The sequence below is a fragment of the Manis javanica genome, chromosome 2 (genome assembly GCF_040802235.1).
Source record: "Manis javanica isolate MJ-LG chromosome 2, MJ_LKY, whole genome shotgun sequence".
Taxonomy (NCBI): Eukaryota; Metazoa; Chordata; class Mammalia; order Pholidota; family Manidae; genus Manis; species Manis javanica.
The window spans coordinates 165,648,134-165,675,082 of NC_133157.1; the positions used below are offsets into that span (position 1 = coordinate 165,648,134).

The window sequence follows — 26,949 nt, forward strand, 5'->3', positions numbered from 1 at the left end:
ATTATTTGTCAGCATTTGATACATTGCATGTTTACTTGTTTGTTTATTGTCTCTTTCTCTGTACATAAGCTCTATGTCAACATTTTATGTTCACTGATGTAAACTTAATTCCTAGAAAATTTATTGGTAAATAGTAAGCCCTTGATAAATATCCACTGAATGAATGAATATTCCACAGATAATTAACCACATGGGGGAAATAACTAAAGAATTTGAAAAGAAAAGACATAATTAGGAATACAGCAATAGTGCACTAGCCCTGGTTGGTTCTGGACGGCAAGAGCTGACTGCATACATCCCTTCATAGCTCTCCATTCAGTGACATCCCATTAGTTGCTGGAAGCCAGCCACAGTGAGGGCATTCCGGCCACAGAAACCAGCTAATGACTGAAATGTTGTATCATTTTCCAGAACACCATTGGATACAAGAGTTGTGAGATAATGGGTTAGCAAAGGAAAGCACTTCTTAACATTTAGAGCCACCCAACAGTGGAATGTCCTAAATCACAGGCAGTGTTTAGGTTTATTTTAGAGATTTCTTATTGAAGGTTACATTGTAAACTTTATTCAGGCACGTAGAATATCTGGGGCATAACCTATGTTGCTCTTTGAAAAGGAACTGTTCCTTTTTTCTATGGCTCTTAAGACTTTTCCTTACTGTCATTAATTTTTCTAAAGTTTTACTATCATATTTCTAACTGTGGGTTTCCTTTTATTTGTCTTGTTTTAGATTCAGAGAGCTTCTCAAATCTATGGCTTGCTATCCTTTATCAATTCTAGAAAAATCTCTATTATTTTTTCAAATATTTCTCTGTCTTCTACTTCTGAGACATTATGCTCTCTCATTATACCCTCGAAATCTTTCACCCTTTCCTCCATGGTGTTCATTCCTTTGTCTTTCAGTGTTTTACACTAGTTTCTTCTTTCTTTGAGTTTATGAATTCTTTCTTTAATTCTGTCCAACCAAATGATAAATCCCATAGACTTTTTTTCCCAAAGTAATTATGTCTTTTTGTTCTTATTTTTTATTTGTTTCCTTTTTAAGGTGCTGTATCACTTTTTATAGTTATAGTGCCCTGTTAAAATAGTTAAGCGTGCTCTTTTATTTTGTATTGAATGAAGGAGGCATGTTTCAAAGTCTTCTTACACTGCTACTTATTTATGATAAGGGTAGCATATCAAGTATTTGTAGGCATATTTTTATTTCCTGTTGTTTCATTTTATTTTCACTCATGGGGCCTTATTTCTTTGTGTGCCTGGTTAAGATCACAACATATTGTACGCCAGACATTGTTTTGAGAAATCTCGTTTGTAACGATAATTGGAAGTCTAGAATGATGGGTATCCTCCTCCAGAGAGGACTACTGTTGGTCACGTATCTGGAGGCACCTGCAGTTTGGGACCATCTTAACCTGTAATTCAAGGTTTGAGGTTTCTTGGGCCATTCAGATGATGAAAAGCCAGGCTCTAAGTCTATGAAAGTTATAATGATGACATGAGATTTTGGTGGCTCAGTTTAAAGCAATGAGTGGGTAATAAGAGCCACCATAGTTTAGTCCTTGTTCTCTGATTCTTTCCTCCTTTTGTATAGAAGCCAATCCCTTATTTTTGGCTGGAATGTTTCCTTTTATGTTGAGAGGGAAGGAGAGCAGTGAACTTAAATTAACCTGCATTACTTCCACTTATTGGAGTTCTTTATTTCTCTTTCTTTGTTCTGTTCTCTGTGTATCTTAGAAAAAGCAGAGAAGATTCTTCCTGTCTCTTCGAAGGGGGTAATTGGTATAAACCTGGCTGCCAATGCCAGGGAGGAAGGGAGGGGTCTGGAGACCTACTCTTTGGAGGCAGACATCTCCTTAACCCTCTTTATCTCATCTCTTCACCATTTTCTCCCTTCTACTTTGCTCATTGTTCCAAAGCTCATTCCCTCAGCTTCCGTTTCCTTAGAAAGTACTCTTCAGACTCCTATTAGAGGTTGGGGAAGTAGACAGAAACACATAGACTGTCTTTGTGTGGTAGGACTATGGGACTGGAATCAAACTAAGGTGCAGAGCACCTGTCTCAATGCCTCACTGTGAGCCAGACTCCTCACCCCATGGGATCTGATGGAGGTGTTCTGCTAAGTAGAACCCATTCTCTTCTAACTGATATCACTTCTGCAAATATATGTAAATACATAAATCTTCACTCTGCTAACCTCTTGCACTCATTGTCTTTGTGGAATTTTAAAGTTTTGTATTCCTTTAAGTTTTGAGATGTTTCTAGACATAGCAGAAATAAATGCCTGTTTCAATCTGCCAAACTTTAAAAAGCAGGTGAAATTAGGTTTTTAAATGTTTTCTAAGTGCTCCCACCTATTGTAGTTACTGGTCACCTTTATGCTTGTTCTTAGAGCTGTATTTCCAATCCAGATCCCATTTCTCTGCTACTACTACTACTACAGCAAATAATAATAAAAGCAAACATTTAAATAATGCTTACTAAATGCCAGCCTTTGTTTTTTCAAGTACTTGGCATAGATTAACTAATTTAAGCTTCAACTCTGTGAGATAGTGTATTTGTTATCTATTGCCACAAAAATACTGTATAATGAATCACTCTAAAACTTACAAATGTAAAACAATTTACAATTGCCTTTTTACCCCACAAGTCTCTGTTTCTGTTGACCTGGGCTAAGCTCAAGAGACTTTAGCTTGGCTCACTCACTTGTTTAGTCTGCTGCCCTGTTGGATGGGAGTTGGAGGTCTAGGATGGCCTCAGATAGGACAGCCTGGCCCTTTTCTATGTGGTCTCTGATTTTTCAAAATGCTAGCATGGGATTATCCCCATGGTCACAGCAAGATTCCAAGAAAAAAAGAGTGGATGCATACAATGCTTTTTGAAATATAAGCTCAGACTGCACCCTATCAGTTTCTACATACTCTACTGTACAAAGCAAGTCAAAACACTAGTCCGAGTTTAAGAAGTGGGGAACAGACTCCGCTTTTGATGAGAAGAGCTGCAAAGTCAAAGTGCTAACATTATGGATCCAGTAAAGAACTGGAGACATTTTTGTAGCTTTTTCCACAGACAGGTAATATTTTTGTCCTCATTTTAGAAGAAACTGAGATATGGAGAAGCTAAGTAACCAGCTCAAGGTCGGAGTGTAATTAGATGATGGCACTAGTATTTGAACTCAGGCGTCTGGGTGCAGTCTGTGCTCTTAACTCCTACAAGCTACTCTCTCTCGGGTGGGTTATTAAGTCAGCTGGAGGCGTGATAATGGATGAAAGGCAAAAGGTATCAAAGGGATTTTGAATTAACTGCATAGACAGGAAGAATGAATAAGCCACATAGAAGAAAGAAAAAAGTTACTACAAGAAGATGACACCAAGAATCCTCCTTCTTTGTAAAATCAGAAAAGGTTTACAAGTAGCCTGTGGGTTTTGGAAAGAGAGAAGGCACACTGTTGAAGGTAGCTGACTTACTGCAGGCTCAGCTTGTTAAAACCTATCTTTTAAAGCCTATCCTTACAGTAACTGTAAGGAGAGCACAGCATCCAAAAAAAAGGATTCACAAAGATAAGATCTTGCGGGCATGCACCAGTGGGGGGAAAGGTCTTGCAAACTCTTGTTGCAAATCAGCTGCAGTATTACCTTTATATCTTGTAGTTTGGTTTATTGAAGTTGGTTGACAATGCTTAGTTTTCATATGAAATTGACATGGAAATATGATCTCCCTCTCTTGAACTAATATACTACACATCACCAAATGTGTTATGTAGCACACATTCTTACTTTTCAATTTATACTTTTTTTCTCCCTACAGTAGGGTCTTCTTTGACTCCTTAATCCCAAGTTTTCCTACCACCATTGTTTTTACAGCAGCCAGAACAATTTTTCAAAATGCATGTTTGATCATAATACTCTTCTTCTTAAAATTCATCAGTAGCCTTCATTATCTCCAGAGTAAAGTCTAAACTCTTTAAGGCCATTTGTCAGATGGTCTTTCTTTACCTCCCAACCTATTCTTACCATCTTTTCTTTCCCAGCTAAATCCCTTGCAGAATTCTAAATGTGTCATACAGCCTCATTTCTTTTTCCCTTTGTTCACGCTGGTCTTTTGACAAAATATATCTTGATCAAAACAGATTTTCTTTCTTTTTTAACTTATTCGTTGCCAGTTTGAGAAGTTGGCAAAGAGAGCAATGTTGAAATTGGGAAGGCGAGCTCCAGTCAAGGAAATTGTGAGCAGAACTGACATGCTACTTTGGGGCCAACTCAGAGAAAAGATTGTGTGATTCTCTAACCTCTTCTCATGCAGCTTTGGCTGAGAAGGGCACGGTTTCAGATGGAATGGCTGTTAACTTGGAGGGCCCGTCCTCAGTTTAGATGCCCAAGTAACAATTTGAAACAGAGCCCTCTTCCAAGCTCTGATAACGACTTGTCACATGAATGAGAGATCAATTTTCTTGTGAGAAGTTACTGAGATATGGGGATTAATATAGGGCCACATCAAAACCTAGGCTATAATAAAAAATTATTGCACTATTGTTATTAATTTTCATTTTTATCATTACTAAAGATTTATACTTTCATATATTTATTGAACAATAATGTGTTATTTATGGTCTTTAGTACTTCTTTGGTAAAACTGCCTATTTTTCTACTAGGCTATTCATATTGATTTATAAAACATCATTATTTATTAGGCTATATTAACCCTATTATGTCATTAATGCTAAACAATTTTTCAGTTTATTAGTGCCTTTGATTTTACAATGTATTTTCATGTTCAAAAGTTTCAAAAAATACATAGAATAATCTATAAATCTTTAAAAATTGTATTTCCCCCATTTGAGGATGAAAAGACATTTGGAATTTGACAGTTTGATTTTATTTATTTTAAAATTGAGATATAATTGACATGTAACATCATATTAGTTTAAGATATTCTAATGATCTGATGTATATATGTCACAGAATAATTACCACAATAAGTTTAGTTAACATTCATCACCCCACATATAGTTACATTTTTTTTCTTGCAGTGAGAACTTTTTAAGACCTACTCTCCTAGCAACTCGCAAATACACAATACAATATTATTAACTATAATCACCATGCTGTACATTACTTCCCCAGGACTTATTTATTTTTTAACTAACTGGACATTTGTATCTTTGACCACCTTCACCCATTTCTTCAGTTTCATTATTTCCTATTTTTTAAAACATGAAATTCTGCAATCTGCTGTGATTTATACTATGGCGCATATGCTGGTTAGGTAGAGATAAGGCTTCGTAATGAATACACTCATCTTAAAACTTAATTGGCTCTTTCTCCTACATTAAAAAGACAATTTCAGCGGTGTGCTTTTGAATTATTCCTTAAGGAGCATCCTCATGACGTGAATATCCATTCGGTGCATTCAAGACAACTTGCCATTTAGCAGTTCGCTGAATGTCTGTCCACACCCGGGGTGCACAGCACAGCAAAGGAGGACAAGCCAGAGCAGAGATGTTTCCGGTCATGAGGGGAAACGCCTAATTCAGAGATCCAGGCAGCCTGGACCTGGAAGGGAAGCAGCTCTTTTCCTCAGAGCTCTTTGGTTGGCACTTTATTTCTTCACTTAGTCATTCAGTATTTTATGTGAAAATAAAATGTAGATTGAGAACTAAAAGTCATTTTGCCAGGCTAATGGAAACACCTTTGCCTTTTTTTGCAGTTAAGTGAAACACTCTAGTTATTGACAATCATGGAGATGTTTACAACGCCTGGAGATAAACAGAACAGATAGTGAGAAACTATCTTACTATTTTTCCAGTTAGATGTCATGTGTTCTAAGATTTATACTAGGATGCAATAATACTTGGTTCTCTAACCAAGTACATGTAGCTGTTCCTCCCTTCACATAAGAATGTGACAAGGTCAACAAGATCTATAAAAGCCTACAAAACTGAAAAGCTACAAGCTGCGATCAGTAATGTGTCTGAGTGATGGCTGTGGGATAGGGTGGAGTGTGTGTGTGTGTGTGTGTGTGTCAGAGAGAGAGAGAGAGAGAGAGAGAGAGAGAGAGAGAGAGAGAGGAACCTAACCAGATGCAGCCTGGCCAGAGGCAGGTTTATTGACCAGGTCCCTAGTCTTCTGTGTAGGTAGTGGGTCTTTGTTTTTCATGAGACAGATCTTCTGAACTACCTTAGCATGACTCACCTTTTGAGTTTTTGTTGACTCTGGGTTACAATGGCTCTAGGGAAAAAGGAAGATGAAACTTTTTAGTACCACCAACACAAACAGCTGGTCACAGTAGCCACATGATCAGTTTTCTGCATTTGTAGAAACATCAGGTCCTATAGTGTCAGCTTAAATGTTACTGTCCATTATGAATTCCTGGGAAGTTACAACTGAAACTGTATGTAGAACTGGTCTGTTGGTTTAATAGTGAAGAAAACTAAAAACTGTTGGCAGTTGTTTAATCAATTATTGTTTTTAATTTTTTTAATACTGTATTTTTTTAATATCTGGAAGAGGTAAAAAGAAAAACCCCACATGTATCAATGATGTTTTTGTCTTTTAAAGACAGGCATTCCAAATATTGACAGAGTCATATTTGTAAACTTCTCATGACACAGACCAATTCTTTAAATAATCTGGTTTCATTTTTCCAATGTGATATCTTTCTAGGCAGCTTTGCATACTCCACAAATCAGAAAACATTATCATCTTTTATCACAAATAGATATTTAACAAAAAGATTTCATTGCAGCATGGCCACCTACAGTCAGTAGATGGTCTAAACGTTTCCAGTTATGTGTGGGAGATTACCTTGGGGGCATTTGTACCCAAAGCCTCCGAGTGCACCACCAGGCCAGCTCTCTGTGCCAGAGGTCACAGGGCGCACAGGTTACAGGCTAAACTATGATACGGTGAGCTACATGTTTTATTAAACACATTTAAAATATACTGTGACAAGCAAGAGGAAAGAGGGATGTCTGAGGTTATGAGGCAAGCAGGGTGGAAAAAATCACAATACCTGAATCCTGGGATCTCACGGGTTTCAAAAGATATTCAGCTATTTAGAAACACCTTGTTGATTCTCTTAGATTTAAATTAAGTATTTATTTTTATAGAAAACCATTTTGGTAACTGGATGAGCAAAAAGACCTATAGAATAAACACTTTATGTAAACAATAAACAATAAGTAAGTTGCTGAGCAAATGTAAGATGCTCTTATTTTTGATATTAGCAACAGGATTACCCTGAAAGTACAACATTCTTGTAAATGCTGTCATGGTGATGAGTTAGTCATTCAGAATCACTTATTCACTTACTCAGTCAATTATTCATTGATTTACTATGTCTTGGGTGTAGTTCTAGATTGTGGGGATAAAACACTGAGCAAAACAGCAAATGTCCTCGCTCTTAGAGAACTTTGATTCTCGTAAGGGGAGAGAGACAATAAAACAAAATAAATAATAAGTTGAATGGTATGTATGAAGATCATGAGGTGAATGAAGAAAATAAAGCAATGTAAGGGGGTTTGGGAATACCCAGCGTGTTAGGGGCTGCTATGAAGATAAGCTTTACTGGTAAAGTGATGTCTGAGCAGAGTGAGCCCTATAGGTATTCGTGGGGGGTGGGAAATGGGAGAACATTTTGGGTTTAGAAGAGATCAGATTCTAGAATTAATTTGAAGATAGATCCATCAGGATTTGTTAACATATTGGATGTACACTGTGAGAATATCAAGTGCAAAGGCCCTGAGATAAAAGGGCTCCTCTTTGCTTCTAAGAACACCAGGGAATCCACAGTAGTTGGAGCAGAAGGACCAGGAGAGAGCGATGCGACACGAGGTCACAGGGGATATGGTGGGAACAGATGTGCAGGACTTTGCAGCCAAATTTAATAATTTGGCTTTTATCCCAAAGTGGGAATTATTTATTTTATATGCATGTTTATTTTATATGAAGGGTTTTAAGCAGAAGAATGATATTATATGAGTCACTCTGGCTGCCTTATAGAGAATAGACAAGTGGGTTGAGGGTGAAAGCAGGGAAACCAGTTTAGATGATGTTGTAATAATCCAGATGAGAGAAGTTAGTGATTTCTCCCAGGATAGTAATAGTGAGGGGTTAGGGAGAAGTTAGATCCTATATACGAAATCTGAAGGTAATCCTTAGAATTTATTAACATATTAGATGTAAGATGTGAAGGAAAGAGAGGAATCAAGATAAGCCCAAGGCTTTTGATGTGAGCAACTGAGCAGATGGTGATTCCATTCACTGAGATGCATAAAGGAATGGATTTTGGAGAGAGGAAAGCTCTGTTTTGGAGATGTTAACTTTAATTGTAAGTGTCACACCAGCACCTTAGATAAATGAATATGTAGTTCAGGGGGAATTGTGAGCTACAGATGTAAATTTGAGTGTTTTTCATGACAGAGTGATATTGACAGCCATGAATCAGGGCACAATCACCCAAGTGGTGAAGACAGAGTGTGAGGCACTTGGCATTGAGAGATCTGGGAGAAGACGAAGGAGGCTGTAAAGGGAACACAATAGAAATAACCACCAGTGTTGGGGAAGAAAATCTGGCACATGCCTGAAAGCCAAGTAAAGAACCATTCTAAATGCTTCCAGTTGGTCTGATAAGATGAAAACTGAAAACTGGTCAGTGGATTTAGCAACACGAAGGTCACTGGAGATCTTGAGTGGCAGAGGCAGGAGAAGGAAAAGGAACAGGAGCTATTATGTCCAAGGAGCAGAGTAATGGGCTGGAAGCTAAAGGGAGATGGGATCAGGAGCACTGAATGTGTGTGTTCGCTAAGTGAAAATAAAAAGTATGGAAAGAATAACAATGGGCTTGAATATTAATGAAAATTATCCAGTCTTGAGTGGGAAACTGATGATACCAGGGCAAAGAGAAATTTGAGGATCTTTGAACGGGCTAGGTTGAATGTGGCTACTGCTGTCATCTTAAAGTGTAGATTAAATCACCACAGTGCATAGCTGGGTTGGGGGTGAGAACCTCACCCTTACAGAATGGAGCAATCCGGTTGTAAGAGTTAGTCAAAAATTGCTTGAATTCCACCCAGAGCCTCTCTCCTCTTCTGCCTCTGCTCTCTGATGAGTAGACCTATAATTATTCTCCCTTTCTTTGTCAAAACTGTACTGTTTGCACTTTTATTATTTACCTACTCTCCCACCCAGGCAGTAATTGCTTGTGCTGTGTGATGTATTCCTCTATTATATTAATAATATTAATGTTGACCATGGTGGTTGTATTTGGCTAAGGTTGGATTTATGACTAGGTTTAAAAGAAGATCTCTTTTTTCTGAATCAAGTTTGTGGATTGGGATCATGCAAATGTGATTATAAATTAGTATAACACATTTTATTAATAAAGCAATATCAGGCATCCAGACACAAAACCTTTACTTCTGTTGAAGGAGTTTTACAAACAGTCAAGGAAGACCTGTATTTGTGTGAATGGATATCCTTTTCTGTTCTGTTCTTAGATGGATAAGGAGGAGAACAGGGGGAAAAGGAAACACTGGAAAGAAGAACACATTCCCATTTTTAGTTATATCATCTTAGCAAAACACAGTCATTTTACAGCTGTGGCAGAACAGTCCGTATCAGATGAGAAAATATACACGCAAGAGTCGTCAGTGCCAGGTGGGACTGAATCTCCATTGATAAATTTTGACTCCAAGCCCAAAGCATCAGTGAGAATTGAAAGAAGAGTTTTATTAACACTCCAAAATCTAAATCAACTTAAACAAAGACCACTAATAATCAAGTTAGATCATTATTCTTGATATAATAGAGAGTGAAGTGAGTAGGAGAAATTAGGTAAGGAAAGTAATATGCACTCAGAATCACAGGTCTTCAGTTTTAATTCTTTGTCATTGATTGGAAACTTTATACAAATCCTGTAAATTTGAGGCCCTCAATTTCCTACTTGAAAATAAAGGCTTAAGTTAAGACATTTTCTAAAGACTATTCCAGTACTATAAATAATACATAAAATACAATAAATAATTTATAAAGAACACATAAAATGAAAACTAAAAATATACTTCCATTAAGTGTGTGTTTATTAAGTTGTATTATATATTAAAATATAGTAAAATTTATGTATTTTATTTTTCAATTTTTCAAGAAATAGGTTTTTAAATTTTGATAACAAAATTGATACTTTGTGTTTTTTCAAAGTAGTATGGAAAACTGAAAAAGAAGTGGAGAAAAGCACATGTAAACCTATCTCCCATTGTTCACAGTTTGATGTCTGTAAGGCTACTGTCTAAAAATTGCTATTGTGAATAGAAAATATTTATTTTATTCTAGGTAGCTGTTTATTGAAAGCTAAATTATTAATTTTATAATCAGATGCCTTTGTGGCATTTTCTTTGTTATTTTTACTTCATGTTCTTGTTTTCTTCATGTAGAAAACTATTCTATCTGCAAATAAAAATTATTTAACTGATTTTGAATCTCTGTTATGTAAGGACTCCTTCAATTATTAATACTTCATATTTGAAAATATTTTTAACAATTCCTTTGTTATTTCTAGGACATTTAGAACAATGTGTCCAGAACAACATGTCATTTCTAGAACATTCTCTAGTTCCAGAACATTGCTCTTCTAGTAATGATAATGTTGAGAGTAAAGACTTCTGGCTGTTTGTTGAGGTCATTTGTTTTTTTTTTTTTAATCATGTTAAATATCTTTATTAAGAAGTTAAGAAAAATGTCAAATAGGTGTTTATACTTTTTTGGGCTCCTATGATGTTTACAAAGTGTTTTCCCTTCATCTATTTTTGAGAAAATATTATTAGTAAGCCTTCTAGCATTAACCTGTTCTTACATTCTAGGAATGACCATCAGTTAGTCATATAACTGTGTAATTTCAATACAGCAATGGATTACAAATGTTAACATTCTCTTAGCAATTTTTGCTGTTAGGTTTATATCGAGATGAGTCTGTGGTTTTATTATTTGAATGCTGTTTTGGTTAGGACTTATTTTAGGGTAACATTAACTTTACATAAAGTGGAACTTTCTTTCTCTGTGCTCAGAAAACTAGACTCTTCCTTGAAATCTGAAAGAATTACCCTATAAGAGTCTTCATTGTTATACAGTAGCTTTATCAGTACTTTATTTTATTATTAATTTGTTTTGAGACAATTTGTTTCACTTACGTTTGCCCAGGAAAAACATCTTTCAAACTTATAATCATAAGGTTAAATGCTTTATATAAATTTATATAAAATAACTTCCGTGGGAATTTGAAAAGTAGGGGAATTACCTATAGATAACAGTTTCTATTATTTCATAAGTTATAATTCTCTTGACACTCTAGTTTCTCTTTAAATTTTTCTTCTCTTTTCTGGAGTGAATCCTTTTGCAAAGAATACGCTTATGTTTTTCATGCTTTCGTGCTTTCTGCCATATTTTTTTAACTCCTTTACTGTCAAATAAAACACAAAGAAAACAAAAAAAGGATGTAGAGATTAATGAGTTATTATAAAATGAATAACCTTTTAAAAAACCACTTTATTGAGGTATTACTGACATATAAAAAGCTGTACATAGTTAATGTATACAACTTGATGATTTTGGGGATAAGTATACAGTCATGAAACCATCACAAGCCATAAACAAATCCATCGCCTCTTAGTTTCCTCCTAGCCCCTTTGTTATTATTAGTAGTAATAGTAGTAGTTTATTTATTTTGTGATAAGAGCACTTAACATAACGTGTACTCCCTTAGCAAGGTTTAAGTATACAATAAAGTATCATTAATTATAGACACAATACTATGTAGCTCTCAAGACTTTATTTTACATAACAGAAATAAAGTAAATAATCCTAATAACTATCACTTAGTCAGGAAATAGAACATTAGCAATTTTCATCCTAAAAGCCCCTCCATTTTCTGATCTTTCTTTGTTGAATTGTATTTTTTATTTGTTATTTTTGAAATTGAGACATGATTGACATATAACATTGTATTCATTTTAAGTGCATAACATAATGATTTGATATATGAATATATTGCAAAATGATTAACGACAATAAGTTTACTTATCACCACAAATAGCTACAAATTTTTTTCTTGCAATGATAACTTTCAAGAGTACTCTATTGGCAACGTTCAAATTCTCACTACAGTGTTGTCAACTGCAGTCACTATGCTGCACACAACATCCCTAGGATTTAACTTAATTTCCTATCTTAATCACAGCTCTTCTCCATCCCAAAGGACTCACTCTTCTGATTTTGATAATAATCACTTCCTCACTTTCTTTATGATTTTATCACCCAAGAATGCATGCCCGCTTTTAAAAGCTTTTTCTTACTTTTAAATGTCTTTTAAATTATCCATTCTCCTTCCCTTTCTTCCCATTTAAAGAAATATTTTGAGGAACCTGGGCAATTGGACCTATAGAATTTTTCACAGTTCACCATATTTCTTTGTGTTCTGTATTTCCTGTAAATTGGCCACTGGATCCAGACTTGTTTGCCAAAACTGTAGTCATGCTGTGTTCTTTCATTAGGAAGCACATAATGTCTGTTTTTCATATTTTTTTTAACATTAACATCCACTGATGCTCAAAATTTAAGTCCACTAAACATCAGGGGGTCCTAAAATATTAATATTCAAATTCTCTGATTTTATTTTCATTCAGCAACAGGAATAATTTTACAAGGTGATGTTTTTCTTAATCTATTGGGTTACTCAGTGATATAGTTAATAGGAAAATAAGCATAAATGCTTGATTTGTTTCTTTTATTTAACCAATTTTAAAACTTTATTGTAGTAAGAACACAACACAAAATTTATCCTCTTAATAGATTTTTAAGTGCACAATACAGTATTGTTATCTAGAGGCACAATGTAGTACAGCTGATCTCCAGAATAAGCCAATCACAGAAGGACAAATACTGTATGATTTTGCCATGTTTTTTTTAAAAACAAATTTTTTTGCTTTTACTCATCTTTGAATAAAGACTGCAGGACTGCTTTTATTCCTAAAGTGATATAGATAGATTATTTGTGGTTCCTTCTTCTGCTCCTCTGACTTCTTTAAGTTCATCTTTCAAATTTAAATATAAATTCAGTTGTATTTAAGGCTAGTAGGAAAAGAACAGTGGCCATGGGTATTTCTGTTTTGCTGTCTATATGTATTGGGGAAAATGTACTAGATTTCACTTCTAGCACATAGTGTGAGTTCCAGTGTGTGTATATAGGCAAGGGTTGGGGAGGCACAGAGTGGGAGGAGGTGGGAGGTGTAGGCATATGGGGTCGGGGGGTTGCGTGTCTCTCCTGGATTAGGTATGAAGGAGTACACTTTGATTCTGAATTTTTCACCTAATGTAGCTAGGCAGGTGTTATGGCTAAATGTTATGTTCCCCCCCACTCCCCAGATTCATGTGTTGAATTCCCAGTGTGACGGTGTTTGGAGGTGGGGCCTTTGGGTGTTGTTCAGGCTTAGATGTGGTCATGGGAGTGGGAGCCTCATGATGGAATTAGTGCCCTTTCAGAGGAGGAAGAGAAACACAGGCACTAGGGAAGGTGGCGTGAGCACTATGGACAGCCTAGGGCAGAAGTCTGTTTCTCCCAAAGCTTCCTGCTTCCAGTCCTGTCCTACATTCACTCACTATTACTGATAATTGGCAGAATTTGCTTTAGTTATTTCTCTGCACAGTTTCAGAAAGGACAGTTTCACATCACCCTTGATGTGTTTCTTCCCACTGATCCAAACTTACTGTATTTAGTAGTAATTCCTGGTGAAGTCCTGTTATCTATTGTTGGTGTACTTATTAGTTTCAGAACTAATAAATATTTTCTTTCTTTTTTTCATTTTTATTTCTCTTTGGTTATATCTATCAGTTTAACAGAGGAGGCCTTTATAAGGCATTATTATAAGATGTTGCCCACTTTTTTCTTTGAAATAAAAAATGAGTAAAATATCCATAGGGCACTTGATTACTTGAACCATGACACAATTAGCACTTCATGTACCCGTTCTCAAAATGTGTTCCTCAGGATCCAGTTCCCATGTTAACTATATAGGAGAAAAGGTTTCCACCATCAGATAAAAGTTAGTAACACACAAGTGAAACAAAATTAAACACTATTCTTTACTGAAGGATGTTTCAGCAACTTTAATATGGCAAAGGGCAATGTGAGTCTACAAGACAAACATAATATGCCGCTTCCCAGAACTTACTTGAATTCAGTTCCTTTTTTTTCCCATAACTCATCACAAAGGAAAAATAAATTTGTAGAACAGACACTGTAAAATACCAGTGTAAAAGCATCATTTCTCAATCGTAGGTGAAGAATGAAGGAAACACCTTTTGAATGTGAGCCTTGCACACTTAATCATAAAAACGTCCCTCTGTCTTTCCTCTTTTTCTGGTCCCTCCTTTCCTCCGTTCATGCTTCAAATGCCCCCTATGTGCAACACAGAACTGCAATACTTGAATAATGGTCTCACCTATATATGAAAGGAACTATAAATATGTGGGAAATAACATTTACACCTCCCACTTTACAGGAATATTGTGAGAACTGAATGAAGCAATGCACGTAAAGTGGTATCCCATTGTCCACCAATGAAACCTATGAACCAGTACTTTTCAAATATGTGGTTGTAACACCTTGATGTGCTGAGATGCATTGTGAAATACTTTGCAAGTTCCTGATATTTCCAAGTGTGTGGTATTATAGAGTTTTCTTTTTAAAGACAAACCATACTGTGTTCAAGGTTCAACTTGTTTACATCATTGTCACTCATTTGATTTCTGATATGATTTTTAAGTGGGACAGAAGGGAGAAAGTTCTAGTTGATCTTCAGGAAACTGCCCTGGGCATGGACTGTCTCTGTTGCTGCTGTGCACCATGCGAGGGTAGCACACAGAGGTTGCAAACTGAAGCAGCAGACCCTGTGCCTCGGAATCCTGAACATTCTTCATTTTGGTAATTAAAAGCAACCCACAAAGTGCAGTGATTTGAAATGCTGCTGACACAGGGGTTTAACCACATGCCATGAGGCTGCCTAGTAGGGAGCAAGTCACCTGGTAGTGACTGAATTTAGTGGTTCTTGGCAAAAACACAATTTGGGAGAAAGTCCAAAATGTATGCAATATATTCTTGTGCACAAGTTGGGATGAAGGTGCTAGTCTGGTTACCACGAATTTGCTGTGAGTAACATATGAACATTTTAAGGAGAATTTTTGTTTGGATAAGATGATGTTAACAGAAACCATCAAATCCTTTTGTCATCCTAGATTTCTCTTTTAGGGCTAAAAAATTTCACATAGAGGAAGAGTTATAAGCTGATTGAAACCAATGGTCAGTGGTGCAGATGAAATCAGACCTTACTGGGAAAAAGATGTGAACACACCTACCCAGTGAGGAGAGGCCAGCCTCAGCTTTTAAAAGGAAAAGGGCATGCTGACTTTTTTATGAGTTGCAATACAGCATATTTTATGATGAAGGGCAAACTTGTTCTGTCCTTCTACTAAGCTAAGGGTGTCTCGCAACAAGAACAAGTGCACCGTTCCTACTTATTGGTTCTCCAGTATATAAAATTATGACATGGCACAACCCACTTTGGGCAGATGTCATGAGGACACACTCTCTTGCAGATATCACCAGTAATACAAATCATGTAGACTCCTGTGTGCTGATTCTCTACATGGAATTACTTCTTATTTATCTTGATTAGCATGTATTCTTTTACATACAGTAAAAATATCAAAAAGATGACAGGATCTTGTTATTCAAACTTCCTTTTGGAAAACGTTTTCAACAAAGCGCCTTTTACCTACATCTGCCAAGTGCTATTGATGTTTTAGTTTAAGTTGTTATTTGTATGTTTTAGAATTCAATGCATTTTGTTCATAGAAACAAACTTAGTCGTGGCATTCAGCATCTTAGGAAGACCCACGGATCTTATTTAATACATAGTGTATCTGATATTACTACTGTGTTCATGGAAATGGAAAGCTTATCACTGTTAATATACAATGGCATGAGGTGATGAGGTGTCTCAGTGTATAGGAAGTTTTTCTCATGCTTGCTTTCTATGTTTTTATGGTAAAGAGTTTGGAGTTTTATGCTTGGATGCAGCTGTCCTAACAGGCATTAGACCTGCTGAGGTCTTACAAGCTGCAGAATGAGCCAGAATTGGGTTCCAGGACACTGACCTTGCTACTGAGGCTGCCTCAGTGGAGAGCAGACAGATGGTGAGGAGTCTATCTCATTACCAACTCTGGAGGCGTGCATACCAAGCAAACGAGTCAATGGGTAGGGCATGATAGGTGTGATTCACGTTGCAGTTGGAAAGTTAGAACCCAGGTGTGTTCCCTGGAGAGCTAAGCCTTGGATGCAGGCACGGGCCAGACAATAATTATATATAGTCCCAGACACATGACCTTGGGAGTCTGGGAAGGGCTTCAAGTCCTAGAGGGAAACCAAGAAAACTAGGCAGCGGAACAGGCCAGACGAGTCACAATTAGCATTTCAGAAGACAATCATGTCCTATGCACAGGGAAGTCCACCCCCAGGGCCAGGCACTGACTGGCAAGTGCTTCCTAGCATCGCCAGGCAGGCCATTCCTGATCCAGCAGTCACAGTCACAGACTCTGCAGTGATCCATCCCTGCAGAGGACACGACACGGTCGAGCTGAAGGACAGGGGCTGTGCCAGCGTACAGGGGGCTTTCCCAGGGAGATTTCAAGATGAAGAGGTGACCAAGACACAGAGGTTGAGTTGGGGAATAGAATGTGGGATCACGGAAGAGTCACTGAGGGCTGGGACCATGGCAGTGTGGGGTGGAGTTAGTCCTGAGCAACTCCTAGGTCCCTCCCATCTCTCCTTCTTTTTGCTTCTTTTTCACCCCTACTCTTGCCCCTTTGAACCAGCTCTTAGTGAAAGAGAAAAATAGTGAGGTTTCCTCAACAACAATGTCGGGCAAGAAAAGGAAGGAGAGTGAGAAGAGAACCAAGAAGCTGAAGCCAAGAAGGAAGAGGGTGTCCTTTGAGTATTCATCTTGGATTTGTAGCCTGACTGTCTTGGTGCTCCTAAATATACGAATGTCTGGGCCTCATCCCAGGACACTATTATCAGAATTACTGGGTATGAGACCCAGATGCTGTTGTTCTTTTAAAACTCCTCAGGTTTTTATGCAGACAGTGTTAAGATCTTGTGATTTCTATCAATAGACAATTACAAAGGCATGCAAGAATTGTAAATTGGAAATACAAGAACCTGGACAGTTGATATATGTATGTATACATGCATGCACGCACACACACACACACACACAAATTGGGGGAAGTCTTCATACATATATATGTGTGTGTATCATATATATATATATATATATATATATATATATATGTAACACACACATGGAACTCTCTTACTAGTTTTTCCCTTAGCTACTACATTTTTATGAGTTCTATTGTGAAGTTCTCCCAAAGTATGCTCTGCAGACTCCTAGTACCAGGGAACATTTATAGGCTGGTGCTGACAGTGGGGACACCTTGCTTTCCCACTGTGGTCATGGCAGTGAGGTCAGGTGCTCCCTGTACCTACCCAGTTCATGCATGTCCCTACAGAGGAAATGGAATGTTCAGAAATTCTCCCAGCCCCAGGCCTTTTTTCTTTTTCTCCCTTTCATTCTCTCTCTCTCTTTTTTAGATCCAGTAAATACACACACACACACACACATAAAACTGCTTCACCTTCATCTTCTTCATCAAGTGGCTGAGAGAAGGGAGGGAACAGCCACGTGGACACAGGTCCTTGCTGCCTGTTGCTTTCTCCTTAAAGTCTGACAACTTCCCACATTAAGAATCGTTCTCAATCACATTTTTTTCTTAAGTTTACCAGTTCTTAAGATTTTTCTCATATTGTTCAGTCACTACCTCACTAGCGCCCTCCAGGGTGGGGAGAAGCAGAGGCAATGTGACCCGGCCAGACAGATGCCCTCTTTCCCTTTGCTCATATTTGCCCCAGAAATGGCCTGGGTGACATAAAGATGAATGTGTAAGCAGATATAAAAATGCAGTCACAGAAGTGGGGGCAAATACATTCTCCTCACATGAAAGTGTTTGAGGTTTCTAAGAATGCCAATCTTGTAAACCTGGGGAAAAAAATGATTTTTTGCCCATATTTGAGAACTTTTCCTTCTGTATTTTTTTTCACTTCTCGTGGTGTAATAAAAACCCATTGCCCTCAGGTAAGAGGAGGTTGATGTGACTTATTTTCTGTATGGTGGCCCTTAGGAGACCACTTGCAAAGAGAGCACAGAGGATTTGGTGAAGGTTGGAATGACTGGGAGCAGGAGATAGTCTTCACACTCCTGGAAAATTTTCCAAAAGTAAAAACCACTGTTTCACTTCCCTCTCTACCTTCAGAGCAGCTACATACCACCACATTTAGTGCTGTTCATGTCACCAGCCAAGAAAATGTCATTGATAAAGAACCCTGACAATGGGAAGCAGTTTTGAACACTCCCTATAACTTCAGAAGAAAATGTTCAGTTCCACCATCTCATATCCAGCAGGCAGTTAGGCCTTTAGTCCACTCTCCAAAGGGAAGGGTCACAGCGACCCTGCTCCACTGCTCTGTGGAAATGAGAGGAGCTGAGGAAGGGCCGAGGAAGGGATGAAAAACAGATCCTGTTCTTTTATGAGAACTAGCAAAGAAGGAAGGAGAAATAGATCCTTCTATCAAACAGAGTTTCAAATGATGACTTCTCTAGTAAAGCAATTGTAGTTTCGCTCTGAGTGACCAGACAGAAAAAAATTGGATGAGATAACAAAGTTGTTGAGACAACATATTGGTTAGATAAATGAAAGCATTATATGTATCTTTATTGTTGATGCTGCATTTGTTGACATTTAAGCACTTGGGAATTTTTGATACTATTTGTGAATTCCAGAATGTTTTTTTTTAATTTTATTATTGCTTTCTAGAATTTTTTTCATTTTTAATTCTGTACTTTTTAAGAAAGGTATAATTAGCTTTGCGTTCTCTGCTTGTTTTTTTGCCAGGTCATTTGCATCTGTGATTGTGGCAATCAGACCAAGTCAGAAATGAATAGAATCCTTATTGTTCTTTTTCATCATTATCACCACCATGCCCTGATGGGTGCCATATCCTAACATTCAAAGGCTTCTCTGTTCTACAGAAGGTGTTCTATGTAGATGTTAGCTTCTCATTCTTTCTGTTTAGCATTTTAATATAAAAATGATATTTTATTCAGCCACCAGAGGGAGTTCACAAATCTTTAGGTCCTAAAAAGCAATACAAGTAAAATAAACAAATAGGACATTTTATGTTTTATGGTTGAAAATCAAAAAGTCAATCAACTGTGTGTCTTAGTATGTGGGCTCACATATTGGCTCTGTTGTACATAAAGTGCCTAAAATCTTGCCCTACAACAGATGCCATATCATATCAATTAAATTATTTATAATAGTCTATGTTCCCCCTGCCCCAGGAGAATCAAGAGTTCCCAATATTTTTTTGCCACCAATAATACGTGGGTGTGCAATGGGAAAGGAAATTTTCCAACTGTTTCCTACAGGCAGATCTGGCCCCTACCAGCCTTATTTCTCCAGTAATGAAGGGTCCTGAGTTTTCCAGAAAAATACCCTTTTCAAAAGTCAAGCATCTTATAAGGAAACCTCCAAGTCATTGCCCTGATGCATGCCAGGTATCTTTTAGAAGACAATTCTTGGGAATGCAGTTCCTGGGAGCACCCTGGATTTATTTTTTGCCTCTGTACCAGACTTTAAAGCTTCTCAGAGTTTTCTCACACAGTAACTCTATCAACCTTAGTTTGTGACTATGGAAATTGTTGTTCACAGAGGTTAAGTAAATTACCCAAGGCCATGGAGCAGATGAGTGAGAAACCTGGGAGTGGATCCAGGACTCTTAACGGCACTGGCTGGTATGTCATCTTCCATCACTTCCCCTGACTGTGAGCTGGCCCACTTCTTTCCACAACACTTGATAAGAAACAGGTATTTTAATTCCTGTTTCTGAGTTGAAGTCAGTGGTATTTCTCCACCATAACTTCAATGTTGTCTCAGTAGAAAAATAAATTATAAACATTGAATGGTGGGAAAATACATTAATTCAGAGTCAGCGTTGATACAGTCTTCCTTCTTCACCTCCTTTAACCTCTTATTCTCTTCAGACTACTTACAAATATATGCAATGTATCAATAAATTTTAATAAAGATACTGCCTGAATATTTGCATTTGGAATACAAAAAAATTCTATTTGATGTCAGCATAACTGCATTTTAACAAGGTATATATCTCTGTGTGAATAATTTAGAAGCTCCTTGATAAAACAAAGTAAAATGTTAAATACATCAAGGCTCCATTTTGACTTATTCTTTTCCACAAAGCATAGCCACTCTCTAACAAACATAGATTTCATAGATTGATCAACTGTGTTCTTTTCCAAGCTAACTGAGATCACTTCTGTTCAGCCTGGCAGGCCTGAGCCATAAGAGACTGTCTTATGGTCTCCCAGAGCCTCCGCTAAACAACAAACCCTGTACCCCACTCTGATTATTCCCTGGCAGTGGTTTCTCTGGCTAGTGAATGCGTCCCAAGGTGGCCCTGCAATATTCAGCCTCCCTTAGAAGCACCCTGGGACTGCTTTCCCCTCTCCTAGTCCTCACGGTCCCTGTGACACCTAAAAAGCCACAGGGTTGATTTTGTGCTGAAATGCAGGGGTCGCCATCACGCACGTTCTGTACCCACACTATTATGTACAATATGACTGTTGCCTTCTCAGTTCGCCACAGGGGGCAGACGCGGACTGATGAAGTGTTAGAAAAAGCAAATTCCCAAGGACAAGCAAGGAGCTACAAAAATGTGAAAAAAAATGAAAAGAATAAATTGTAAAACATGTTTTTGGTGCCACCTTTAATAGTTTATTACATGAGATAGTTTAGTCACTCATTTAAAAATAAACAACTCTTCATTAATGCTAAATATGTATGAACTTACGGTTTAAAGCTAGAGAGATTTTAAATTCTTCTGCAGGAAAATATTTCTGGATAATGTTCCCTTTTTTACACTTTGTATTTCAAATTTAATAATTCTATGAATATGTTTCACTTAAATGTTACAATCCCCCAAATGAATAATACATTGTTAGAAAATACCCTCTCCAAAGGAAAGCCCCTTCCTTGAGCATTCACTGTAACTTCTCTTTTCAGTAACTAATTTTCATCTTTTACTATACTTTATAAAACCCAGAGCAAAGGCACATAAAGCCTTGTTACTCTCAATGAGATAAGCTATACACAAAATTCAAAAATCTTCAATCTGTGGAAAGCACTATGAAGATGTATCACTACTGGTGATTGCTCTGTACAGACCTGCCCAGCTACCTGAACTTAACTTTTTAGTATGCTAGTGATGAGCATGGACACTGAAACCTACCTGCTAGGGTCTTAAATTTTGCTTTACCACTTACTGAGTTATCTTGGACATGTTATAATTTCTCTGTGCCTCAGTTTTCTCTTCTGTAAAATGGAGATAATTGTATTTATTTCATCATGTTGTTATGAAGATTAAATGAGTTGCTATTCATAAATTAAGGGTGTTTATTAAAAAAATACCACAGTGCCTGACAATGGTATTTGTTTAAATAAAATAAAACAAACATATATTTTTTCTATAGCATCACTACACTCTAGGTCAACATTTTCATATTAATAATTGGGTCTCTTTTTCCTCTCCATCCAGAATGCTTGTATTAGAAGTTCATTTGGCTGCGAGATGCATCAGGGAGCTGTTTGGGTCCCAGTTTTCTTATCTACAAAATGGTCATGATGATCTTGCCTTGGAGGTCTGATGGGAAATGGAGCAAGCTAACACCATGAAATGCTTAGGAACAGATTTGATTGACAATAGGCACTGAATAAACACTCCCTCCCAAGTAGAAGCAACTGTGTGTAGAGTCGTCCTAGCAGCTTAAACAAACCACAGGGGTTCAAGAAGATTAAATGACTATCACAGAAACAAAATAATTATCTGTTACAAGGTTCAGACTGCTTTGTTCTTTTATTTATCAGATTAAAATCAGAAATTTTCAATCCAGTTTCAAAAGGATTATTCAGACAGAATTCCTGAAAAAAAAGTCATCTTCTGAATTTTATAGCCATTTCTTGATTTAAATGGAATAAAAATCTCCAACATCTTAATAATAAATTTCTGCTTATTGGAAAAGCCTTGTAGAAATACTATTTAGGTTTATTTAGATGTATACAAACAAATGGACAAGCTCATGTGTTTCTCCCTTCTTTGTTCTACTCATTGGTAGAGAAATAACCATTCATGGTTTCCTCTGTGAGGATTATTAGAGAAAAAATGAAAAGCACATCTAGGAATACTTGTATTATTTACATGAGAAAAGGAGGTAAATTAATGTGCCGTGGAGTAGGCACCATCTTAATTTGGGTAAACTGGATTTCATTATCAGATGGCTGCAATGTGCCCTAACAGCCTCCCCCATACATTATGGCAAATTCAGTAAGTCACACTGCAAATATTATTACCTTCACAGAGGACTTAGTTACCATAGGCAATTCCAGATAAAGCCTTGGGAACTGTCTTCATTCTGGCGAAAAGTAAGTATTACATAAAGCTGGGGGCTGGGTGGATGGTAGGGCAAATTGGCTTAGGAATGTAGGACCTGAGGTATGGTGGGGTATTTTGGAGAGCCTCTGAAGTGGGCAGTTGGAAAGAAATGAGAAGGCTCTGATGAAAGGTACAGTCAAAGGCCAAGAGACACATGGGGAATTGGAGGATGAAAACCACTACTAAGGAAGAGCTTATGTCAGAGCGAGCCATCTAGCACCAGATAGACGCTATGCTAGCTGAGAGGCTATGATAACCAGGAATGATACAGACAAAGCAGAACAAATACCTACTAAAAAAGATACAATCTTACCAGGGCAGAACTCAGTGACTGAAACTAAGCTACAAGTTAAAGCCTACTTTTAGAGATTAGACTAGCCCATGAGAACAAGATTTATAATTTCACTTTTTAGGGAAAAGATATATGTTAAAACCTAGACTGAACACACAGGTGAGAGCCTAACTGTGCAATGTTATTAACAGGCTGTGTCACCAGTATCTAACAATGAATGCATTTATCAGTTTCATAGAAAAGTTTCCTTTAAAAGCAGATGGCATAGAAAGCCAAGTAGAGTTCAGTGAAAGTCAAAGCAGGATCATCCAGTATGTATTCCATGGATATATGTGATCTGGTTTTATGCCGAGGAGTTACTGTTTTGTGCTGGTGGTATGAAGACTTGAGAGGCTGGGCCATACATCTCTTCTTTTGAAGGGCAAAAGTCATATTCAGAAGTATACATGAATATGGAAACATGAGAATGGGAAATAAAATAATTTTTATTACATACATTAATAGGTGAATGATGGAGGCAAAGATAGACTTGTAATCTATGAAAGGCACTACACTTGAATTACTGGTCTGTTTTTCTAACATATGGTTTCAGGCTCCACCAGAAGAATTAGAGGGCTGCAGGACTAGCTCCTGGCATGGACAGTTCAAACCGAGCAGAGAGCTGACAGTATGGTTCCTATCATAGGTGAACTCCAGTGTTGCCATGATTTCTCTTGTGTATGGGCAGGTAGGCAAAAGGTAAGATATATCCTATAAGAGCTTGATTCTTTTGCAAGCCAGGACAACAGGGAAGAATTGGTCAAGGCAAAGGTCCTATTTGAAATACACAAGGTTGTGATAGCCTCATTATTTCCCCAAAGACAACTGGATCTCTGACCTGATATACTTTTCTAAATGATCAAAATAAGAAACTATCAGGACATAAGAATTATCCCTCCATTGCCAAACACCTGGAGGAAAAAATAGAGGAATAGTGTTTTTGAGAGTAAAACGCTGCCAGCAAAAACCTATACTCAGCAGATTATTGATCATGTGCTTTGGCAACAGAAAGTTCTTTTCTTGTATGCAAACTCTCAGAAAATGTACTGCCCACATTCACTTCTGAGAAAAAAAAATTCACTGGTTAGACAAGAGATTAATTAAAACACAGAAATGAGGAAGTTATGTTAAAAAATGACAGTTAGTAAGCACTGAAACTTTTTCAACATTGTTTTATTTAATCAACAGCTGTAAAAACTCATGTTTAAATTAAAAAACCCTATTCTTTAAAGGGAAGATTCATGCCATGTATTAATACAACTCTGGACCTAATAATCCAGATTAGCTTCTATTAAAAGTAGGCAATGGGGTGGGGTTAGCAGTAGTAGGAGAGGAAGTAGAGCATGCTACACTTCTCATTTTGCAGAGGAGGAAGGTAATGGATAGCACTTCTGCATTGATGTAGAAAAATTAAGTATGCATATTACAGTATATTTTTTAAATGTTAATTTTTAAGCTATCAGTAGAAATATAAAAACAGCATGACTTCCAAATCACAACAAAAATTAAGCAAATATCTATAAAGAGAAATATAAGTAAAAGGAAACTGAAGGAAAGCATGAAATAAACAGGGCATGAAACACAGTGATGCTCATATGACTCAATATTGCATATTAAATCAGAAGCAAAAAGAAGGGTTAATCTCAGTATTAAAATGCAAAGGTGGAAATTGGGCCACTTCAAAATATCTAAGTGTGCAACATATGCAAAAGATAATCTTAAATAATATAGCAGGAAAAGTAAGCAATTAAAGGATGGGCAAAGGTATATTCAGCAAATTACAACTATTACTTATTAGGGGTAAGACCATGAATATCCACCAAAACCTAACTCCAAAACAAAACCAGTAAATGAAGGAAAAATAAAAGTTACTCTCCACAAGGAAGATATGATAGAACCAGAAACTAAACAGCAAATAACATGGTATTGATATATACAGAGCAGAAACTGTTGGAGAAAAAGCGAAGGAAGTAAAACAGTGCAATTTGGGGCATTTTATTACCATTCAATTTTTGACAAGTGATCATATATGAAAAAAATAAGGACATTGAGCACTCTAATTAAAAGATTTAACTATTAGACTGATAATTGACATTTCTACCTTTAAAAATATTTCATTCTTTTCATTTTCCTTAAAACATTTATCAAATTGATGATACACACTAGATTACAAAGAGAATCCCAGAAAATTCACCAGCTGGACAACATACAGGCCTTATTTTAGAATAACCTCTTCAAAAAATTCCAAAAGTAAACAACAACACAACCATTTGAAAACAAAAATTCTCCTTTAAGGAACGCATAGATCAAAGATGAAGTTAAAATGAAAATTTTGGAACTTGTATCTCTGGGAATGATGCACAATACATACCCTGAAAAGCTTCACTACAATGCACATTTCTATGTGGATAAAAACATAACAAGTGAATGGGAATCAGAAAACAGATCTTTCCTTCCCCCAAGGCACTAGCTCCGCTCCCCTACAACCCCCAGCCTTACTCTAGGGGCTGAGAAGCTCCAGAGACTGGAGCTTCTGGGCACTAGTGGGCACCACACAGAAATATGAAACATCAAAAGAACATCGTTCAGACCAAAATCTCACAAACCCCAGAAAAGGGGTCAAATGAAACTGAAATCACCAATATGCCTGAAAGAGAGTTCAGAATAAAAATCATAAACCTGCTTATGGAGGTAAAGAAAAATATTTAATAACTCAGGAATGAATTTAAGTTGGAGATAAAATCATTAAGAAATCCCATATCTGAAATGAAACATATAATGGAGGGATTTAAAAACAGATTAGATGTAGTAGAAGAGACAGTAAATGGAATAGAAATTAGAGAAGAATACAAAGAAGCTGAGGCAAAGAGAGAAAAAAGAATCTCTAAGAATGAAAGAATATTGAGAGAACTGTGTGACCAATCCAAATGAAACAATATTCATATTATAGGGGTAGCAGAAGAAGAAGAGAGAGAAAAATGGATAGAAAGTGTCATTGAGGAGGTAATTGCTGAAAATTTCCCCAACCTGAGGAAGGAGACAGTCTCTCAGGCCATGGAGGTGCACAGATCTCCCAACACAAGGGACCCTATGAAGACAACACCAAGACATATAAAAATTAAAATGGCAAAGATCAAGGATAAAGACAGACTTTTAAAAGCAGCTAGAGAGAGAAAAAAGATCACATACAAAGGAAAACCCATCAGGCTATCATCAGACTTCTCAACAGAAACCTTAAAGGCCAGAAAGGAGTGGCATGATATATTTAATGCAATGAAGCAGAAGGGCCTTGAACCAACAATACTCTACCAGGAAGCTTATCATTTAAATTTGAAGGAGGGATTAAACAATTTTCAGATAAGAAAAAGTTGAGAGAATTTACTACCCACAAATCACCTCTACAGTGCATTTTGGAGGAACTCCTATAGATGGAAGTATTCCTAAGGCTAAATAGATGTCACCCAAGGGATAGACAAAGAGTAGAGAATATGATTCATAACATACAAAGAATGGAGGAGGAAGAACAAGGAGGAAAAATAAAAAGAAACTTTAGGTTGTGTTTGTAATAGCACATGAAGTGAGTTAAATTAGACTGTTAGATAGTAAGGGAATTACCCTTGAACCTTTGGTAACCACGAATCTAAAGCCTTCAATGGCAATAAGTATATACCTATCGATAATCACCCTAAATGTAAATGGTTTGAATGCACCAATCAAAAGACATAGAGTCACTAATGGATTAAAAAACAAGACCCATCTATATGCTGCCTATAAGAGACTCACTTCAAACCCAAAGACATACACAAACTGAAAGTAAAGGGATGGAAAAAGATATTTCATGCAACTAATAGGGAGAAAAAACAGGAGTTGGAGTACTTGTATCAGACAAAATAGACTTCAAAACAAAGAAAGTCACAAGAGACAAAGAAGGACATTACATAATGATA

The 26,949-nt window shown here is 36.9% G+C and overlaps 1 long non-coding RNA gene across 1 annotated transcript in view; it reads left to right on the forward strand.

The window, feature by feature from the left end:
• LOC118968293 (uncharacterized) overlaps window positions 1-22,240 on the forward strand; it is a 72,013-nt gene extending 49,773 nt beyond the window's left edge. Inside the window, exons 2-3 of the long non-coding RNA XR_005055892.2 lie at window positions 19,875-19,957; window positions 21,778-22,240. This is a non-coding gene — a long non-coding RNA (uncharacterized lncRNA). The remainder of the gene's footprint in view (window positions 1-19,874; window positions 19,958-21,777) is intronic.
• The last annotated feature ends 4,709 nt before the right edge of the window (window positions 22,241-26,949 follow it).